The following is a 23,874-nucleotide window of genomic DNA, read 5'->3' as shown; positions in this document are numbered from 1 at the left end:
GAGTGTGTGTCATCCAATTAGCAAGATGTTTTTCTTGGTGAGGGACAGTGAGGTTGGTCTTGGGCTTTTGTTCGAGGAGATGTATATGATCCGGTGCGAGACCTGTTTGTTCAAGATGAATTGCGAGTGACGTTTGGAAGGTGGTGTGTGAACCATAGAACATTACAGCACAGTACAGGCCCTTCAGCCCTCCATGTTGTGCTGACCCATATAATCCTTAAAAAAAGTACTAAACCCACACTACCCCATAACCCTCCATTTTTCTTTCATCCATGTGCCTGTCCAAGAGGCTCTTAAATATCCCTAATGTTTTAGCTTCCACCACCATCCCTGGCAAGTCATTCCAGGCACTCACAACCCTCTGTGTAAAAAAACTTACCCCTGATGTCTCTCCTAAACTTTCCTCCCTTAATTTTGTACATATGCCCTCTGGTGTTTGCTATTGGTGCCCTGGGAAACAGGTACTGACTATCCACCCTATCTATGCCTCTCATAATCTTGTAGACCTCTATCAAGTCCCCTCTCATTCTTCTACGCTCCAAAGAGAAAAGTCCCAGCTCTGCTAACCTTGCTTCATATGACTTGTTCTCCAAACCAGGCAACATCCTGGTAAATCTCCTCTGCACCCTCTCCATAGCTTCCACATCCTTCCTATAAAAAGGTGACCAGAATTGAACACAATACTCTAAGCGCGGTCTCACCAGAGATTCGTAGAGTTGCAACATGACCTCTCTGCTCTTGAACTCAATCCCCCTGTTAATGAAGCCTAGCATCCCATGGGCCTTCTTAACTACCCTATCAACCTGTGCAGCGACCTTGAGGGATGTATGGATTTGAACCCCAAGGTCCCTTTGTTCATCCACACTCTTAAGTAACCGATCATTAATCCTATACTCAGTCTTCTGGTTTGTCCTTCCAAAAGGCATCACCTCACACTTGTCCGGATTGAACTCCATCTGCCATTTTTCTGCCCAACTCTGCAGCCTGTCTATATCCTCTTGAAACCTTCGACAGCCTACAGCTCCATCCACAACTCCTCCAATCTTCATGTCATCTGCAAACTTACTCACCCACCCTTCCGCCTCTACATCCAGGTCATTTATAAAAATCACAAATGTGCTTTTACATTGAGCGAGGACCCAGTGCGTAAGTGACCTAGAAGTTCAAGATGAACTCCAAATTATGCACATTTGACTGTAAATAAAAATGGGCTCTTTTCTTTTTGTTACTCTTTAATAAGCCTTCAATTAAGATTCATAGACATCTTTCCTTTAATTGTATGCAGCGTACTGTTATTCTGTGGCATTAATTTGTAACAGGGTAGCAAAGGACACGGCATTCACACAAACCGAGGCTTGGGGTGGGATCCAATGCAACTCAATCTCTAAAGTTTGGCAGGGCTGGAGGTTGTCTTCCCTAAACTTACGCAGCCAATGAAACCAGGGTGTTTCATTTTAGGTGACACTGAGTTTTCACAAGCTTCTAAGATACATCTCAGTCTGTTGAGTATCCTGTCATGATGCCCAGTATGCCTACATGCTCACCCTCTGAGCTGAAGAGCCAGTCACACAGCCAGAGACCTAACCATTTCTGCTGGCCCTTGAAAGAAGATTCCTCCTCGATAGTATCTAAAGACATGTTCCTGTATTCATCTGTAGATTTTATCCTTACCTTCATAAATCATCGTGTGTTATGTGCACTACTGTGATTTATACCCTAGTTCAGAGAAACGTTGTCCCATTTCAATATACGTTATATGGTTGAAGTTGGCGCATGGCCTAGTGGACAAGGCATCGGACTAGTAACCTGAAGGTCACTGGTTCGAGCCTCAGCTGAGGCAGCGTGATTGTGTCCTTGAGCAAGACACTTAACAACACATTGCTCTGCGACGACACCGAGCTGCATGGGTCCTAGGAGAAAAGCATGAAGGAGGTGTGGGATGGGATGAAGATCATCACCGGATGTGGTGCAAAGCGGGGGGCAAACATAAGTGGAGATGTGGAGAAAGCGAACCAGCTGAACAACTTCTTCAATAGGTTCGACAGCACAATCTCACCCTCACTGCAGAACTCCACACCAGGCTTACTTCCCTCACAGGAAAATATCCACTCACAGGAGACCTGGCCCACGCCCAGGTTTACGGCTGCACAGGTGGAAGGTCAACTGAGGAAGATCTGTACCAGCAAGGCGGCTGGACCGGATGGAGTTTCCCCACGATTACTGAGGGCCTGTGCGACTGAACTGGGAGAACCACTACAGCGCATCTTCAACATGAGTCTAGATCAGAGAAGAGTACCCAGACAGTGGAAAACATCTTGTATTGTCCCGGTACCGAAGAAACCACAACCAAAGGAGTTGAATGACTTCAGACCTGTTGCCTTGACGTCGCATGTGATAAAGACCATGGAGCGGCTGATTATACAGAATCTGAGGCCACAAACCAGGCACGCCCGGGATCCGCTTCAGTTTGCGTATAAGGAGAAGGTGGGAGTGGAGGATGCTATCACGTATTTGCTGCACAAATCACTCTCTCACCTAGATGGGGTCAGTTGTGCTGTGAGGATTACATTCCTTGACTTCTCTAGTGCCTTTAACACCATCCAGCCCAAGATCTTAAAGCACAAACTAACGGAGATGGGAGTAGACTCTCACATGGTGGATTGGATAGTGGACTACTTGACAGATAGACCTCAGTATGTGCGGTTGGGAGACTGTAGGTCTGACACAGTGGTCAGCAGCACAGGAGCGCCACAGGGAACCGTACTCTCTCCGGTCCTGTTCACCCTGTACACATCTGACTTCCAATATAACTCGGAGTCCTGCCATGTGCAGAAGTTCGCTGATGACACGGCCATAGTGGGGTGTGTCAGGAATGGACAGGAGGAGGAGTATAGGAAACTGATACAGGACTTTGTGATATGGTGCAACTCAAACTACCTGCGTCTCAATGTCACCAAGACCAAGGAGATGGTGGTGGACTTTAGGAGATCTAGGCCTCATATGGAGCCAGTGATCATTAATGGAGAATGTGTGGAGCAGGTTAAGACCTACAAGTATCTGGGAGTACAGTTGGACGAGAAGCTAGACTGGACTGCCAACACAGATGCCTTGTGCAGGAAGGCACAGAGTCGACTGTACTTCCTTAGAAGGTTGGCATCATTCAATGTCTGCAGTGAGATGCTGAAGATGTTCTATAGGTCAGTTGTTGAGAGCGCCCTCTTCTTTGTGGTGGCGTGTTGGGGAGGAAGCATTAAGAAGAAGGACGCCTCACGTCTTAATAAGCTGATAAGGAAGGCGGGCTCTGTCGTGGGCAAAGTACTGGAGAGTTTAACATCGGTAGCTGAGCGAAGGGCGCTGAGTAGGCTACGGTCAATTATGGAAAACCCTGAACATCCTCTACATAGCACCATCCAGAGACAGAGAAGCAGTTTCAGCGACAGGTTACTGTCGATGCAATGCTCCTCAGACAGGATGAAGAGGTCAATACTCCCCAATGCCATTAGGCTTTACAATTCAACTGCCAGGACTTAAGAACTTTTTTTTTAAAGCTATTATTAATGCTTTTTGAGTTAGTGATTTAGATGCATATCATATTATTACTGAGTTAAGTATTGTATGTAATGAGTTTTTGCTACAACAAGTGTATGGGACATTGGAAAAAATGTTGAATTTCCCCATGGGGATGAATAAAGTATCTATCTATCTATCTATCTATCTATCTATCTATCTATCTAGTGCCCTTCCCTTGGACAACATCGGTGGCGTGGAGAGGGGAAGGCTTGCAGCTTGGGCAACTGCCGGTCTCCCATACAACCCTGCCCAGGCCTGCAAATCCATGGTCTCATGAGACTAACGGATGCCTAAGAAAGAAGGTTATATACGTTATATAAATGTACAAACGTTTGTATATAGTTAAATGACAATAAACTTGACGTGACTTGATGAAGTGAAGTTGAGTCGCTGGAATGTGAGAACCTGTGGAATCTCCAACAGCGAAAGTTATGGGTGTCCCAATGCTGTGTTAGTCTCGAACACGGACATTGATGTTGCCACCCTAGTGAGGGGTTCAGGAGAAAGTCAGCTGCAGGAACAAGGTAACAGGTACACATTATGGAAACGTCATCTGGAAGGAAAACCTCTTCTACATGGGTTTGGATTTGCTGTGAAAAGTAAGATATTCGTCCCAGTGGGCGGAGTTAACAGTGATGTCAATCATGTTGAAAGGCAGCCAACACTGAAACAGCAGCACCTCAGGAACTCAATGGAACTGCAAAGTGATACTGACTCAACAGTGACCTCTAGTGGCTGAGGTGATGATGACAGTAATGAGGTAATTGGTCTGTCATCCATGGCAGGACTTGCTCCAGTAAAAATTCAGAGAGTGAAAACGCACAAGACTGATGATAGAAAGGAATAGGAGGTTTGTCATCAACCACTAGATCCTGAAAAAAATAATGAATGATCCAAGGAAGTTGTTGTTCAATGGATTAAGAATATATCCAAATTGCATCCATATGTGGGCATTCAAATTTTAGATACTATGCTATTAATTCAGCAAATAAACCAGGATAAATAGTTTAGAGATGTATAACATGTCAGAAAACAAACCCCAGATTAACAAAGATTAACAAATTAGCTACCTCAACTAAGTACTCCTGCTCCTTCCAGTCCATTTTTACACCTACTGGTGGACTACATTATTTTACCGAAATGCAAATGGTTTTGAGATGGGTCAGAAATAACGGACACATTTCCAAGATGGGTGAAGCCATCCCAGCAAGAAAAGCTCCTGCCACACACACAGCTAAAACTGAGATTAAGGACTATAATCCTAGATGAGGATTGCCATGCCACATTGACTCTGACCAAGGAGCACATTTCACTGGAAATGTGTGTCAAGAGTGGCATCATCAAACAACAGCTGACTAAGTATAAGGAGGAAGTCATAGCATGTTCGACAGCTAATCCTTCGCTTTTATGCGGCATTAGGGCAACCGCAAACAAGAACACAAAACTGAGTCCTTTTGAAGATATGACGGGGTGACCTATGTCACTACTGGGTGCACTCGATCTCAGAGAGGCTAATATACATTTCTTGCCAGATAGTTTAGCTGACTATTGCTCAGAACCAACACAAGCTGTTCGGTCTGCTTCTCAACAGGTTTCTGTTGGTTGTGGTACATGAGAATGAGAACACACCTTGATGCCTGGCGAGTGGGTCCTGGTCAAAGAACTGTATAAGGAACCCCTGGGAGCCTGGTTAGAAGGTCCTTATCAAGCATTGTTAATTACTAATTCAGCAGTTAACGTAGAAGTCAAATGTAAGTGGATACACACCAGCCACTGCAAACGAGCTCAAGTAACTCCAGATTGAAACAAATACTGCGAGAAGACTTCAAGCACAAATATAATTATTGGACATTACGACTATGAATCTACATTCTTTGTGTTTGTTTTAAAGTGATTACTCTGAATTTTCAGACGTGATTCTGCCAGGGTCCTTATAGAATCAAAAGGGGGGAACTGCAGGAAACCGGTGTTTTTACAATAACACTTTGTATAAAGTTTGTACTCTTAAGTGAAGTCATGTATTTGTCACAGTGTGTGGTGGTTCATCTCCTCTCACTGGCACAAAGCGGTATGGCAGTTAAAGAAACGGTTTTCCACCTATCTCATCTTTCATTGGCTATTAGCACATTACCCACATGATGTGATTGTTTTCATAATCTAGTTCATGAGTTGGCTTATTCTCGATTTCAGGAATTTCTTTATCTTCTCCATAAAAGTGAGTGATTTTTCAGAATCGCTATCTTGGCTTCTTCTTTATTATTTTGTCTATACACCTCTAAGCATTGTTTCACAGCTCTTTATCTAGTTTGCTTCGAATTGTATGTTGCTTATATTCTAAAATAAACTGAAATATTGGAATTAAGACTGCTCGCCTTTTTTGACTCCAAGATGATCCCTAAGGTTCAGAAAATAAACAGAGATCCAACAGTCTCTACCACAGACTGTTCGGCAATAAATGAGTGTCCCACAACCCTGTGGCTGAAAAATGGAACCTGCATGTTCCTGACACTACAATCAGTGCGCTGAGATTTGTAAGTGGAGTGTTAGAGATTGTTTTAAAAATAAATCTCCATACCAGACTTCAAGTGGTGAATCTTTTATTTTAGCATGATGTCATGGAGAATCCTTATGTGGGGAATGCTGGTTACATGGAATCATCTTCTGTTTATATCTAGTAGCAGACATTGAGCGAAACCAGCCCCCATCCCAATTAGCAAAACAAAGAGTTGATTTGTGGCTCGTCTGTCTACCCCTATCTTGTGCAGCTGTATTATTGCTTTAATAGGGGGTTTTGTTCAGCACAATAATCTTAGTTATGCAGACTTAGAACTTAATTGGAAAACACAGGATGTCCACAAGGTCACAAAGCTTTAGCAACATACAGCACTTTTAGCTCTATATTCAAAATATTCTTCCACAATTCCCTCCTTTTTGATCGGTATCTGCAAAAGGGATCTCATACCTTGAGGGTAGTGGTCGAATTTTCAAACCTTCTCGTTCATCATAAACTATCCTCTTCCCCACTGTTTCCCATATTTGGGGACCTCACATGAAGCAAAGCATAGTCATTTTTGTCTTTGACGGGGAAGGTGTATATGTCAGATGAATAAACCACTGCAAGATGCAGAGAATAACTAATACCAAGCAAATCTGTGCAATGTCCATAAAGTGGGACTGCAACCGGAAAAACACCAATATCCCAACCCTTAGGAGAAGCCTGAGAACTGAGCTTGAGTTTTGTTGAGTCATGTTTTTGAAGCATCCGGTCGATAAGTGCAACATTCTTTCCCGACTAGTGCACAAACACCACCTTCTTTTGCTAAGACGTAGTCCAGGGCCATCCTGTTCTGCAAAACGACTACTCAGAGATTTTGCATTTCCTGATTCATAATTGAGAACATTTTTATAGTTTCATTAGCTAGAATTTCTAATTCTAAACTTATATAATCAATAGTATGGGCATTATTCATAGCACCCCACCAAGAGAGTCCAATAAACCCTGTTCATGTTTTCAGATAGATCAGGCCACTGCTGCGTTAGGCGTGCAAAACAAATAGCATATGGGAAAATTCTAACCAATTTACCTTAGACTCTGGTCCTGAGCACCAACAGACCAGGGTTGGGCAACACGGGAGTCACATTTACTTCTGTTGGCAATTTGTAGTGTTTTCCTGATTATCTAGGGCCTGAACTCAGAAACAATAAGAAGAGCACAGGTTTGTAAATTTGGTGGTGGTATATCCCCATAACTTAGAGCTACTCAAAACAAGATACTTTACAAAATTCAAACAGGTTGGAGTCAAACTGTTACTAGAAATATAAGATTACAACACAATTAACAAACATAGTCATGGCTCCTTTGCCGCAGGCTGCTGATATCCCAAGGGCAAACCACTGTTGTGTGATCGCATGGAAGATCCCTCCTTTTCCAGCATGAGCTTGCCAATGCGGCACCTTAGCGAGGGAATGCAGGAATCCCTTAGAATGAGGGCAGATTTGATAAAATCACGAGGACTCAGCTGTGATGAATCCACTCAGTCTTTTACTGAAGATTGGGGAATCAAGAACTTGAGGACTTAGGTCAGCTGACAAGGGCAAGATTCAATAGGAAAATAAAGGATATTTAAATAGAAATGGTGGAAAATTTGTGGAATATGCTACCAGAGGAAATGGTTGAGTTAAGTAAATAACAACTTTTGAAAGGCACTTGGACAGGTACATGGAGAGGAACAGTTTGGAAAGTTATGGGCCGAACACTGGGAAATGGGTCTCAGTTGGATTCTCATCTTGGTCAGCATGGATGGTTTGTGCTAAAGGCCTATTTCCACGCTGTAGGACTCTGTCAATCCACACTGCAGGCAATCTACAGTAGCCAATTAACCTACCGACAAGCACATCTTTGTGTGTGGGAGGAAATCACGTAGCAATGTGACATATTCACCTGAAGAGCTCCTGTCATCTCAGGACCTCCTGGCACAATGGACTCCTCCTGTGCACTGTTTCACCCAAACTGTCCATTAACCCCTCTCTGTCTGACTGTAACACTGACACCCAGTGGCTCGAGTTTGCTATTACAGCAGCCAGTTCGACTGAAGCCTCAATGCCTTATTTCAGAGGTGTATTACTGACCCCCAGTGGTTGCAGGCTGTCACTGCAAGATACCAAATGCTTTCCGTCAAGTCAACTTCAATCCAGACACAAGAGACTGCAGATACTGGAATCCAGAGCAACACACAATCTGATGGAGAAACACAGTGATTTCAGTAGTACTGATGGCTGGAAAGAAACTGTTGAATCCCTGCATCAGGTCAGTTCAAATTAGCATCTGGACTACCACAGACAGAATGTAATCATCACCAAAGCAAAATAAAACCTGCTCAAGTTACATTGCAGAGAAAAAATACTCTTGAAACACCAGACAGACAATATCCACGGTGCATCAGTGGTGGAGGGAATGATGTGGAGCGTTGCTGGGCAGACCAAGTGTGCCAACTCATGAGATGCCAACGATTATTTTGACACAGCTGTAAAATAGCAAAAGCAACAAAAATAAATTACTAAAGATGTGTCCCATGAACAAAAGTTCAGATCAAATCCATATTGAAGCTGCTGTCCAAAAGCACAGGGTTACTGCTGGCTGCCTTCATTCAATTGTTTATCATTGAGGTCTATCCATGGAGACAAATCAGCCTCTGTAATCTTTAATGAAGAACAGGGGCTGATTCAAATGACAGTCTGTTTCAGATTGGAAAGTGGGAGAGCAGAAACAGTGAGACAGGCAGTGTGGTATGAAGAACAGAAATCATGGGCAGGTTTTCAAACCCTGGCAGCTTTATACAGGGGAAGCTGCAAAGAGGGAGGAGGAAGGAGAGAGAGTCAGAATGGGAATGGAGAGAAAGAGTGATGGGGAGAGGAAAGAATGGACAAGATGGAGAGAGAGAGAATGCATCATATTGTACCTGAAAGAGAGACGACAAAAGAGAAGAGAGACTGAAGGAGAGAGAATAAAAACAGAGATCAAGAAAGAGATTGACCAAGAGAATAATGGAGATGGAAATGGAAAGAGATAAGGAGAACGAGTGGGAAAGGGAATGATGTCTGATGGGAAAAGACACCAGGAGAAAGCATGGATTGTACAGAATGCCATTGCAGAGCCCTGCACTGTCTGTGAGGTACCAGCTGCTGAATGAATCTCCTGTCCTTTCCCTGTCTGAATTTTCAATGTGACATATTCATCTGAAGATCTCCTGCAGTGAATCAGGACTTTCTGGCACAGTGGAATCCTCCTGTGCACTGTTTCATCCACATTGTCCAGCAGTCCCTCTGTGCCTGACTATTACACTGAGACCCAGATTTCAGTTATGAGCAGCCAGACTGATGAAGTGTCAATAACTGGAGGGTTTCCTCTGACACCCAGTGGTTGCAGATTATCATTACAAGGTACCAAATTCTTTTCACACCATGATCCTCTGGAGGATCGTCTGTATTTTCTGGGCAAGAAAGATCTCCAACTATGTCCTGCTCCTTCAGTGTCATGAAGATGACATGGCCACAATCACCATGATGAAACATTGGAGATGAATTGGGAATGTGATGAGGCCAACTCCATCATCAAGACTTCATTGGATCCCTGAAGGACAGAGGAACCACAGACCAAAGACAACTTGGCACCACACCACAGAGACAGAAATGAGGACCCTGAACTACACCTGGGGCACAATAGAGAAGATGGCCAAAGACAGACAGAGATGGAAGGCCTTCAATGCTGCCCCAAACACAAGCGGCATAACGGGCAGTGAGTAAATGGAGCAGGAACCAGAACTAAAATGGACCCAGAATGTAAACTGTCCTTCAAACAGCACAGTGGCATTTCCCCGAGTGCAGCAATATCAAACACACAAAGGCCATTCCAACCACAGGCTCTTTGCCGAAGGAAGAGAGGGGAACAATCAGAATAAAGGGAAGACAGACACAGTGAACCAGCCTGTGCCTGACCCGACCCTGTTCCTGCCACCATTGGTTAAAAGGCTTGACAGTCGTCTAACGAGACAAGAACATTCTCGAATTCAGCACACACCCCTCTCATCCTCGAAACTTACCCCCTCTGAACACACTGTCCTCCACTCCAACCTCAGCCTGTGAGCTACTGAACACAGACTAGGCTTCTGCATTTTCAGGTTCAGCATCACTGAAATGTATGAATGGTCTTGCAACAACCATTCCCAAAACAAGGTCCTCTCACAACTTGTCAGAGGACAGGTGACCCAAAACCTGATCAAAGAGATGTTTTATTCATTTATCATTTCCTATCAGTCACTGATCGCTCTGGAACTGAGGGACTTGCTGCCTCATTCCTGATGGTGATTCAGGTTCAGCCGTGTTGCTGCAGGTCTGGAGTCACAGACCAGATATGGATGATTGATCTCTTCCCCTGTGGAACAACAGCAAACTGCATGGGTTTTATAACAGTACAAATCCTTTATTAATCCCAAAAACATTTATTATTGGAATTGAAACTACCATCTGCTCCTTGGGATTGAAACACATAAAACCAGATCATCAGTCACTAACTGAAGTATACATTCTGACCATGACTGCTCCTTTCAAGACAGACAGAGGCTTCAGTGTTTGTAAGCATGAATGCTAAAACCACAGGCACCAGCAGAAGTAGTGCAGGTGTATGAGTGAGCAGAGTTGAAAGAATACGATGTTTTCCGAAGTTTGTGTTGGTGGTGAAGGTTGCAGAGAATGGGAGAGGCACAACCACAGTAAGACTGGAATGTCGGGATGTGAAGTTATTAAACAGAGTGAATCCCAGGCTCAGCCCAGATGGAGAAAGGGATTCTCATTGATTCACAGTGTTCATTGTTACTGATCAATGGCACTGAGTCTCCGAGCAAAGAATATACTGAGCTGTGTCTCTGCTGAGAAATCTGCATGCTTCTCTGTCTCACAGAGCTCCGTCACACAGTGAACCAACTGGTACAGTTATTAGAAAGGGATTCAATACCTAGTTAGCACATCCTTTGTTCTGATTTTCTTTTCTCAATCAAAACTTACAGGAATATGAGACACGTGATTCAGTCCTGGGTGTTTATGTTACTCTGTTTGCATTAAATGCATCTGTCATGTACTGATGATCTGTCTTGACCTAACACGACCAATAGAAATATCTCCAGTAAGATCCTGAGCATTTCCATTTCTAATCCACAGAATTGTCAGTCTTTATTCAAAATCCTGACAGCCTCCACCTCAGGAAGAGACCGAGAAAAGGAAAATGGCCACACTGGAGTGTGTGGTCTCCGGATTCTTCCCGGACCAAATAAATGTCATCTGGGAGAAAGGCAGCACCGTGATCACCTCCAACACCAGCGCTACACCGACCACTCTGGAGCGGGGTGGGCTTTCAGTGCCAGACACTTCCTGACCGTGAGTTTACAGGAGTGGAAGACAGAATCGGTCTTCAGCTGTACAGTGAATCATCCCCCCTCCAACACCCGTATCAAGAAGCAAGTGAAGAAATTCCAAGGTCGGGTCCTGAGACTCACCCCATTTATGAAATTGTTTACAATGTGCTATGAACTCTGCCAGGCCAGGTCAATATTGAATAATGGTGCAGCCCTGGTGTGAGTGAACTTCTGTGTCATCCTGGGGATCAACTCTACTGCAGCAAGATTCAAAGGAATTGCATGGAGAGCCAGTGGCCATGACTTACTAGCAGGATCCAGTGACTTTTAGAAGTTTTATCCTGCACCAGATGTTGTCATCATCACCAAAACAAGCAATTTCTTTATCCAACTCATATTGTCCCTGGGTAGAGGATGGAGACACTGCAGTTGATAGTGTGTTAGACTAAAAGAATAGACCCACGAATTTCTAAGACAGTATGGTAATACTGTCACGTAGAAATAGTGTCAAGGGCTGTCTTTTCTGATGGGTTTTCTGCTTGGTCCTCAAAACAAGAAGGTGCTGTCTATATGGAGTTTGCACATTGACCCTGTGATTGCTCCTGATCTCCCAGTGTGCTCTGGGTTCCTGCAATGTTCCAAAGATGTGCTGGTTGGTCAGTTAACTGACGGTGCAAATCACCCTCGGTGTACAGGTGAAGTTCACGTAAGGTAGAAAGGTGGGGGAGGGGTTGGTGATCCGAGGATGCAAATTGATGAGAATATGAGGAGAATTTAAATAATATCATTAATGTTGGATTAATCTAACTGTGTAGTTGATGGTTGGTGTGGACTCTGGGCTGAAGGGACTTTTTCCATTGCTGTATCGTTCTATGACTCCATCTCTACAGGGCCAGAGAAGGAAATCAATTGTAAGTGTTGCTTTGGAAAACAATCACAGGAGGTGACCCCGTCCAAATTATGAAAAGGACTGTGGAGAGACATTAGAAGGGACTTGTATGGAAAGGCATTTCCAAGTTCATTGTTTACTCGAGGATGCATCAAAAAACATTATCACAGAAACATAGAATGTAATTAGTTTCTCTGGAGAATTGTTTATTCCTGCTAAGCAGATTTTGTTCAGGGAATTGGAGCAACAGCGTCTGTATGAATTTATTCACATTGTCTTTTCTTCTCCATGAGGAGTGGATTTCAGAGTGAGATGGATTTCTTTCTGCTGCTGTATTTAGTTTTCAACTATTAAATCCACACAGACTGGCTGCATCACAGCCTGGTATGGAAATACCAACGTCCTTGAATGGAAAATCCTACAAACAGTAGTGGATACAGTCCAATCCATGACGGGTGAAGTCTCCCCACAAATGAACTCATCTGCATGAAATGTTGTTGCAGGAAAACTCCCACCATCCAGGACATGCTCTCTTCTCACTGCTTCCATCAGGAAGAACATACAGAAGCCTCAGGACTCACACCATCAGGTTCAAGAACTGTTATTACCCCTCAACCATCAGGCTCCGAACCAAAGGGGATAAATTCACTCAACCTCTCTTGCCCCATCATTGAATGTTCCCGCAACCTATGGACTCACTTTCAAGGACTCTTCATCTCATGTTCTCGATATTTACTGTTTATTCATTATTGTTACTTCTTTCTTTTTGTATTTGCACAGTGTTTGTCTTTGCACACTGGTTGAAGGCCCAAGTTGGTACGGTCTTTCATTTATTCTACTATGGTATTATATTATAGATTTATTAAGTATGCCTGCATGAAAATGAATCTCAGGATTGTATATGATTATAATGGACTCCATGAACTATGGGGACAGCAGGTCTATCACATCAGGGAGCTGCTCGTTGTTCAGAGTAGCCAGCCAGGTTGCCATAGGAACCGACCAGTAGTTTGGAGGAGAGTCCGGTCGGTGGGTGGGAGAGGGAGCAGGCCAGCGGATCGGAGGAGCTGGATTGGGTTCAGTGGAGCTGACCTGGATGCAGACTGTGCTGTTGCCTGCTACTCAAAGACACTGGGGCACAAAGGCAGCGTGCAGTGAAAGCGTGAGTGACTGTCTTGAATGTTTCTCTACCAATTGTAAGAGCCTGTTAAACATTGGTTGCCTCAAGCCTGTTTCCCTTGTTTGGTGGTGAGACAGACAGGAAAGTAGCAGTGTAGCTTCAGTTTTAGTGAGGAATAGTACTCAAGATGCAGGCTTGCCTGCTGCTGCAGTCCAGATAAGGGTGGTGTAGTGTGACATCCGTGCTCGGTTGAAGCCGGCCTCCCCTTTCAGTGCTGCCCTCTAGTGTTCAATCAGTGGAATGCCAGGTTGGGTTACCAGGAATCAACAATTTACAGGAATTTTCGCTCAGGGTCTGGAACTCAAAATGTGTTTTCTTGCATGACTCTTTTTTTCTTTCTCACTATTTTGAATGTGCTTATGTTTTACACCTTGGCCCCAGAGTAACACTGTCTCATTCAGCTGTATCCGTGTATGGTTGAATGATAATTAAACTTGATTTAGTTTGATATGGTGACATATATGTAGTCTGATAATAAAATTATTTTGACCTTTATTAAATCTCTAACTTCTTCAGGTCTGCAGAAATGTTTTGACCCGAGATATTGCTTTGGTTCTCTCTCCATAGGTACTGCCTGTCATCTATTTTCATGAGTTTGGTCTCTGATTTGCAACATATGTGGTTAGTTCCCCTCAGTGACAATTTCATCCTGCGTGTTGTAACTCTGATGACAATTTGGACTGAAGTTCATTTACTTACTGCCGGTTATGCTGCTGATGTTTAGAGCCGTAATGAAATTCCTCCATCTCTGTCTGTACTTGGCCATCTTCTCCATTGTGCCCTAGGTGTGGATCAGGGTTCTCATTTCTGCCTCTGTGATACAGTGCCTCATTGTCTCTGTTTTCCTGTCTTTCTTCCACTCTTCAGGGATCCAATTAAGTCTTGATGATGGAGTTGGCCTCATCACACTTTGAATCCACCCCCAGCGTCTCCTCATAGTGATTGTGGCCGTGTCCTCATAACATTTGTTCTTCACACAACACTGCCTCCTGCTCTCCCACTTTCCAGTCTGAAACAGACTGTCCTTTGAATCGGCCCCTGTTCTTCATTGAGGATTACACTGTCTCAATTGTGTCACTGAAAAGCCTTCATTGATAAATGATTGGACAAAGTCAGCCAGCAACAATCCTGTGCTTTTAACAGAAGCTTCAATATGGATTTGACCTGAACTCTTGCTCATGGGACTGATCTTTAGCAAGCTTTTTTGCTGCTTTTGCTATTTTTCAGCTGTGTCAACATGATCATTGGCATCTCATGAGTTGGCACACTTGCTGATGTATATGGTCTGCTCAGCAACACTCCACTTCATTACCTCCACCACTGATACACCATGGATATTGTCTGTCTGGTGTTTTCAAGAATATTTTTTCTCTGCAATGTAACCTGAGCAGGTTTTATTTTGCTTTGGTGATGATTACATTCTGCCTGTGGTAGCACAGATGCTAATTTGAACTGACCTGATGCAGGGATTCAACAGTTTCTTTCCAGCCATCAATGCTGCTTGAAATCGCATTGTTTCTGCAGCAGACAGTGTGTTGCTCTGGATTCCAGTATCTGCAGTCACTTATGTCTGGATTGAAGTTGACTTGACGGAAAGCATTTGGTAACTTGCAGTGACAACCTGCAACCACTGGGGGTCAGAGCAACACCTCTGAAATAAGGAATCAAACTGGCTACTGCAATAGCAATCTCAAGCCACTGGGTGTCAGTGTTACAGACAGAGAAGGGTTGCTGGAGTGTTCAGCTGAACCAGTACACAGGAGGAGTCCATTGTGCCAGGAGGTCCTGAGATGACAGGAACTCTTCAGGTGAATATATCACATTTCATTGTAATTCCCCCCCCCCCCCCACACACCAAAGAATTAATTGGCCAATGTAATTTGCACTTAGTGCAGATTGATAGAATCCTTCAGGCATATAGCACAAGTTATCCATGCCATCCAAGATGACAATCGAAGCTAGTCCCATTTCTGAGAGTTTTGTCCATAACTTTCCAAAATGTTCCTCTCCATGTGTTTAAGTGCTGTTGAAAAGTTGTTATTTACTTAACACAACCACTTGCTCTGGTCGCGTATTCCATATTTTCACAATTTCTGTTTAAGAAAATCCTTTTAGTTCCTATTAAATCTTTCCCCACTCAACTGAAGCCTATGCCCTCTAGTTCTTGATTCCCCAATCTTTGGTACCACAGTTGTGCCCCTCGTGATTTTATGCATCTTTATAAAAGTGCCTCTGAGTCTCCTGCACTCCAAGCAATATAGCCTTAGCCTGTTGAACCTCTCCCCATAACATAGTCCCTTGAGTCCTGACAACATCCTTATAAATCTTTCTGCACTCATTCAGTTTAACGGCATCTTTCCTGCAGCTTGCTGACTGAAAATGAACACAATTCTCTAAGTGCAGCCTCACAGATGCCTTGTAGAACCTCACTGTGACCTCCCAACATTCACACTCAATGATCTGTCTAATGAAGGGCAGCATTCACCATCCTATCTACTTCTGATTCCACTTTCAGTGAACCATGTCCATTCAATCCAAGATCCCTCTGTTCCACAACACTGTCCAGGTCCCCACCGTTTACTGTGAAAGTCCCACCTTGGTTTGACTTTACAAAATGAAACACCTCACACTTATCTGAATTAAAATCCAGTTGCCACTCCTCTGCTCATTTACTCAGCTAATCAACATACGCCCGTAACGTTTGATAATCTTCACTTTCCCACTTGTTTCAATGTCATCTGTGAATGTACTAACCATGGTTTCTACATTCATATCCAAATCTTTGACGCAGATGACAAACAAGAAATCGACCCCTGAGGTACACCTACTTGTCACGGACATACTCCCTGTTCACCCCTAACTGTGTGGCCCAGTACAGCACCAACTCATTAATGGAGCTGTACCTGGCCACACAGTTATGGGTGTACAGGGAGTATGTCCGAGTCACAGCAACTCCCATACTGCAATCTCCGGCACAATGGAGGACAATTGTACTCAGGCCATTGGGAATGCTCCTGTCTGTATGACATGCACCATCTGCACTTGGAAAGAGATGTCAGCTCCTACATTGTCATTTCATCCAGTTTATAGACCAACGATGATGTGAGCCCCACCCTGAACCAACTAACAGTCTGGATGTGCAAGTATCATTTCACTAACAACAATCTTGAGCATTAACGTTATTTCTGCATCACTGACAGACACACGGATGTGAGAATTATACTTGTGACACAGTATATAGTATTCACACAATCTCCACAGCAAGAACAGCCAAAATGTACAGGTAACCTGTTGATGACATCATCTCATTTGTTAGTAATCTCTTTGCAGCCCAAATAATCAGGATGTAAGAGGGAAGGAAGCAATCAAATCTATTCATATATTAAACTGAGAGCATCCTGACTGGCTGCATCACTGCCTGGCGTGGGAGCTGTACCTCCCTCAATCGCAGGACTCTGCAGCCTCGTGAATCTGTAGATGTGAACTTCCCACTGTTCAGGACATTTACAAAGACAGGTGTGTAATAAAAGGCCCAAAGGATCATTGGGGACCTGAGTCTCCCCAACCACAAACTGTTCCAGCTGCTACCATCCAGGAAATCATACTGCAGCATAAAAGCCAGGATCAACCAACAGGCTCCGGGACAGCTTCTTCCACCGGGCCATCAGACTGATTAATTCATGCTGACACAACTGTATTTCTGTTATATTGACTGTCCTGTTGTACATATTATTTATTACGAATTACTATAAAATACACACTGCACATTTAGATGTGACGTAACATAAAGATTTGTACTTCTCATCTATATGAAGGATGTAAGTAATAAAGTCAATCCAATTCAGAGAGAAATTGTTGTCATTGGTGAATGTTTAGGGTGTAGAATGAGTGGGGTTGACAAAAGGATCAGAGTCACATGAGGAAGGAATGATTTATGCAGTGAGAGGCTTGTGTCTGGAAATCACTGGTGTGCCTGGTGGAGGAAGCTGATCCAATCAACGGCCGGGAACGTGACTTGTGTTCGAAACCCAACGGCCGAAGCGCGCGGATCGATTCTAAAGCGGTGATTGGAGGATCAGCCGTCACGTGGGGTGTCTATTGGAAGACGGCTCGAGCGTGGGTTGTTGAGATTCTCACCAGAGGGCGGGGAGACATGTTTGGTTGCCGGGAAAAAAAGGAAGATTCGAGAAGAGAGTCGGGTTGGGGAGCGCGGGTAGCGGCAAGCTCTGATTGGAGGATCGGCCTGGAGGTGACGTATGACCTGTTCCGGTTACCGCTGATTAAAGATTCAAACTCCCGGTGTCCGCGCGAGCTGGGAGGAAGTGAGCTCGCGACAAATGGATAAAGCGCGGGAGAAAGCGAGGGTCCGATTGGTTGAGGGGGAAAGACGTGAAGAGGAGCCGAGAGCGCGAATCCCTCCAACGGCACAACCGCAGCGGCGGGAGAGAGGAGACGCCGGCGCTGAGTTGTCGTGTCCGGTAGCACATCGTTGGTGACTGAAGAAGCCCCTCGCCGGAGGGGTGCACAAAAGCTAACGGGACAACGCATTGCAGGGTAAGGAGAGAGGCAAGTTCGGGAAACATTCATTTCCTCGTGTCTCGGACCGGACCGTGCAGGAAGGACAGTGGTGTGGTGTTGGAAGAGGTTCTGATTGTTTGATGTATGAACACTTGGTGGGTGGAGATGGGAGAGGTCATTGTGTGACAGATGGAGTGTGAATACACAGTTAGACTGGTGACGGAACTCAGATTATATGCTGGGTGTTTAGACAATAAGTAGACGTTTATTTTGTTGTTCGAGGCTGGATCTGCAGGTACTGAGTATCATCTGGGAAACGGTGCTACAGAGATGAGACATTTACAGAGGTGGTCAGACCTCAAGTGCACACTTCACATAGATGGGGAAGTAAGGGGAGAAGACAGTCAGTACAGGGGTCCCCTGTGGCCATTCCCCTCACTAACAGGTATATGTTGGGACAACGGCTGATGTCCTGCAAAATGCGAATAGGGAATGGGGTATGAAATTAAAACACAGGTCCTCAAGTGGAATGGTCACTGGATTACTCATAATGCCATGTGCTGGTTAGTACGAGAATTGGAAAATAGGCCAGATTTTCCCCTGCAGTTCAGCAATGATGTAATACCCGTCCCCTTGTCTCCTCACCACCATCCAATCTCCTAAACAGTCTTTCCAGTGAGGCTCAGATTTCCATTTCCATCCATTGTTGACTATTGCATTCAGTGCTCTCAAGGTGACCTAAGTGCTGATGAGGGAATCATTTTAAGGGAGATCTGCACTCTCGGCACCATGGCCATCAACAGATCCCACTTGGAAGCCGTTTTAAACCCTTTCCCCTTTACCACATCAACCTATCTGGCTTTCACATCATTCACTGTCATGGTGAGGCCAAACACAAGCGTGAGGGACAGAACCTCATATTCCAGTCTGGTTATCTACAATCCAGTGGCATGAATATTGAATTCTGCAATTTGAGGTAAACTTCTCCCCCACTGTCCCCTTTCCTCTCTCCTCTCGTACACATCTTTCATTCAAAACTCCCCAACACCAACGAGGGAATTTATTTCTGCCAAGCAAATTTTAAGGAAGAAGGAGTCACCACGGAGAGTGAGTGGAGGATAGAGTGAGATGGAATTTTTCTCTGCAACTCTACTTGGTTTTCAATCATCAAGTGTCTGATTTTCTCAGCTCTGGTGAAGTGATTGTGATACTAGTTTGTTTCTCTCTCCACATAGACTGCCTGTCCTGTTATTTCAGTAGTTTTTATCTCTTATTTGCAACATGTGTAGTTATTTGTCCCTCGGTGATGATTTCATTCTTCTGTTGGAGTTCAGATGCCAATTTTGTCTGAAGCCGATTTGATTCCATCAAATTATTACCCTGCAATAATACCTGCAACCACTAGGGGTCGGAGGAACAACTCCAGATATTGAGCCTTCAGTTAAACTGACTGCTGTAATAGTAACCGACAGTCTCTGGGTGTCAGTGTAACAGTCAGGCACGGAAACGCTGCTGGACAGTGTGGGTGAAACAGTGCACAGGAGGATACCACTGTGCCAGGAGGCCCTGCTATTACAGGAGCTCTTCAGATGAATATGTCACATTGAAAGTGACAGACACGGAAATGGCAGGGGTTCCATTAATCAGTTAGAATCTCACTGATGGGACATCTTGTACAGTCCCTGCTTTCTCTCACTATCTTTTTCTATCAATGCATCATTTCCCTGCAATAATTTGCATTTATAGGGCTTCTTCCTAGAGTGGGTACATTTGGAGATGTATATGGGCTACTCACCAACACTCCATTTCATTCCCTCCATTACTGATGTATAATGTATATTATCTGTCCATCTCACTGTGACATTGACTCTCCACAGTGACTGTGACTCCAAGATACAAATCATATTTTCTGTAATTTGTATATTCACTCCAAGGAAAGTCCTAGCCTAGACAATGTCTCCCTTCAAAGTCACGCAACATCCTTGTAAGTCGTTTCTGTACTCTGTTCTGATTAATAACATCTTTTCTCCAGGAGCATCAATAAAAACTGAGCACAATACTCCAAATACCACCTCACCAGCACCTTCTACAATCCCAACATGTGTCCCAAACATCTATACACAGTGTTCTCACTGATGAAGAACAGCATAACAGAAAACTTGTTCACCACCCTGTCTACCTGTGACTCCACTGTCAGTGAACCATATACTTGAACTCCAAAGTCCCTCTGTTCCACAGCACTCTCTAGGGACCTTTCATTCACTCTGAAATTCCTATCTTGGTTTAACTTTCCAAAGTATTACACCTTGCACTTCCCTGAATAGAACTCCATTTACCACACTTCAGCCCACTTACCGAGCTGAACGAGGACCAACTGTAATTTTGATAACCTTCTTTGCTCTTCACTTTACCGCTTATTTTTTTTGTCGGGCTGCAATTCGTGAGAGAGAATTGGTGTTGCAGAACAGTTTTAAAAAGAGTTTAGGTGTGTTCAGGACTTTTCAGTGGGCTGCAATCATAGCGATCCAGTCAGCTTCGATAGCACTCGTCAGCGGCCAATAAAGAGAAGTGAGCTGTAAGTGGGGCAGCCATCACGGGAGTGGCCATTGTGTGAGTGGACAGGTTTAGCTCAAAAGGTTTCCTGTAATCAGGCATAGGCAAGTACAGGTGGATGCTTTAAGGAAGTTTCTAGTAAGATTTTTTTTCTCTTGGTACACAGCTAATTGCTCTGAGAATGGACCTTTTATGAGATGTGGTAACTTTTGGTGACATCCAGTCTCCCTGATAAATACAATTGTATGAAGTGCACTGAGCTGCAGCTCATTAGAAACTGTGAAGGAACTGGAGCTGCAGCTCGATGACCTTTGGGAAAATGAGGAGGTGATAGATAGGAGCAATAGTGAGGTAGTCACTCCTAAATTACAGGAGATGGGTGTTTGTGTGACTGTCAGTAGAGGGAAAGGAAAGAGGCAGCCAGTGCACAGTACCCCTGTGGCTGTTCCCTTCAATAATAATTAAAATGCTTTGGATACTGTTGGTGGGACAACCTATTGGGGGCAGCCACGGTGACCTGATTTCTGCCACTAAAAGTGTTTCAGTGGCTCAGGAAAGGGTGGGGTTTGGGGGTAAGAGGAGTGCAGTAGTAATTGAGGATTCCATAATTAGGGGACCAGACAGCAGATTCTGCAGACATGAAGATGGTATGTTGCCTCACAGCTGCCAGAGTCGGGGATGTCTCAGATCAGGTCCACAACATTCTGAAGGGGAAGGGTGAACAGCTGGAAGATGTGATACATGTTGGTACCAACGACAGGGTGGAAAAGGAAGAAGGTCTGGAAGAGAGAATACAGGAAGCTGAAAAGCAGGACCTCCTGGACTGCTGCCTATGCCATGCACCAGTGAGGGTATGAAAATGATACAGCAGATGAATGCGCAGCTGTGGAATTGGTACAGGGGGCAGGGTTTCAGATTTTTGGATCATTGGGATCTCTTCTGGGGAAGGAGTGATTTGTACATGAAGGACAGCTTACACCTAAACCCGAGGGGGACCAATATCCTTGCAGGCAGGTTTGCTAGAGTTTTAGGGCAGGTTTTGACCTAATTTGGCAGGGGAATGGGAAGCTGAGTGATAGGGCTGAGGGTGGGCAGTTGTTATATAACTGGATGCAGTGTGTAGTGAGACTGTGAAGAAGGACAGGTAGATGAAAGGCAAAATTGCAGTCGATGTAACAGGAGGCCAAAATAAAAAAAAAAGGATGAATTCAGGACTGCAGGTGTTATATTTGAATACAGAATATGGAATAAGGTAGATGATCTTGAAGCACAGTTAGAGATTGGTAGGTGTGATGTTGTGGGCATTGCTGTTTCATGGCTGGAAGATGATCATATTTGGGAGTCCAACATCCATAGTTTTGAAAGGACAGGTAGGTAGGCAGAGGGAGTGGGGTGGCTCTGTTGGTAAAAAAAATAAATCACATCATTGGAAATAGGTGACATAGGATTGGATGATATAGAATCCTTGAGTGGATTTAAGAAACTGCAAAGGTAAAATGACCCTGATGAGAGTTATATACAAGCCTGTGAACAGTAGCCAAGCTGTGGGCTATCAATTACAGCTGGAGGTAGAAAATGTGTATCCAAAGGGCAATGTTATGATGGCCATGAAGGATTTCAATATGCAGGAAGATTGGAAAAATCAAATTGGTGCTGGATTCCAAGAGAGAAAATTTGTAGAATCCATACAAGATGGCTTTTTAGAGCAGATTGTGATTGAGCCCACTTGGGAAAGGCTATTCTGGATTCATGTTGTGCAAGGAATCAGATATGATTAGGGAGCTTAAGGTAAAGGAACCCTAAGCAGTCAGTGATCATAATATGACAGGCTTCACCCTGCAATTTGAGAGGGAAAAGCTGAAGTCAGATGTATGAGTTTTACACTGGAGTAAGGGGAATTACAGAGGCATGATAGAGGAGCTGGCTAATGTTTATTAGAAGGGGATACTAACAAGGATGATGACGGAACAGCAATGGCTGGAGATTCTGGGAGAAATATGGAAGGTGCAGGATAGATACATCCCAAGGAATAATAAGTATTCTAAAAGCAGAATGATGTATCCATGGCTGACAAGGGAAGTCCAAAACAACATGAAAGCAAAAGACATATTATAGAGGGGGAAATGAATGGGATCAGGAAGCTTTTAAAAACCAACAGTAAGCAACTAAAAAGGCCATAAGGAGGGAAATATGAAGGTTAGCTGGTGTTTAATGTCAAGTGGGATACAGAAAGATTTTCAGATAAATAAAGTGTAAAAGAGAGGCAAGAATAGATATTATACCACTGAAAAATAATGCTGGAGAGATGGTACTGGGGGACAAAGAAATGGCCAATGAACTAAGTGAGTATTTGCATCTTTCTTCACCATGGAAAACACTGACATATGATGGAAGTTCAAGAGTATCAGAGGATGAAGTGAGTGCAACTGCTGTTTCTATAGAAGGTGCTTGGGAAGCTGAAAGCTCTGAAGGTGGATGTCACCTGGACCACATACCAGGGTTCTGAAAGAGGTGGCTGGGGAGAGTGTGGAGGCATTGATAATGATCTCTTAAAAATCACTAGATTCTGGCATGGTTCTGGAGGACACGAAGATTGCAAATATCACTTCACTCTTCAAGAAGGGATGGAGGCAGTAGAAAGGAAATTATCGGACAGTTAGCCTGACCTCAGTTGGGAAGAAGTTGTTTGTCAAGGATGATTTTTCAGGTTATTTGGAGGCACATGATAAAATAGGCTGAATTCAGCATGGTTTACTTACAGGAAAATCATGCCTGACTGATCAGGAAATAACAAGGTGTCGCACATGAGGCTGCTTAAAGAGATAAGATACTAGCATGGGTACCGGATTGACTGAGTGGCAGGAGGCAAAGGGTGGGAATAAAGGGAGCATTTTCTGGTTGGCTGCTGGTGACAAGTGCTCTTCCACAGGGGTCGGTGTTGGGACCACTTCTTTTTGCGTTACATGTTCATGATTTGGATGATAGACTAAATGACATAATGGCCAAGTTTACAGATGATACAAAGATAGGTAGAGGGGCTGGTAGGGTTGAGGAAGCAGCCAGGTTGCAGTAGGACTTAGACAGATTAGGACAATGGGTAAAGAATTGGCCAGTGGAATACAGTGTCAGGACATGTATGGCCATGCACTTTGGTAAAAGGAACAAAAGTTCAGACTATTTTCTAAATGAGCAGAACATTCAAAACTCGGAGGTACAAGGGGACTTTTGAGTCCTCATGCAGGGCTCCCTAAAGGCTA

The sequence above is a fragment of the Hemitrygon akajei genome, chromosome 25 (genome assembly GCF_048418815.1).
Source record: "Hemitrygon akajei chromosome 25, sHemAka1.3, whole genome shotgun sequence".
NCBI lineage: Eukaryota > Metazoa > Chordata > Chondrichthyes > Myliobatiformes > Dasyatidae > Hemitrygon > Hemitrygon akajei.
This window is presented reverse-complemented; position numbering follows the sequence as displayed.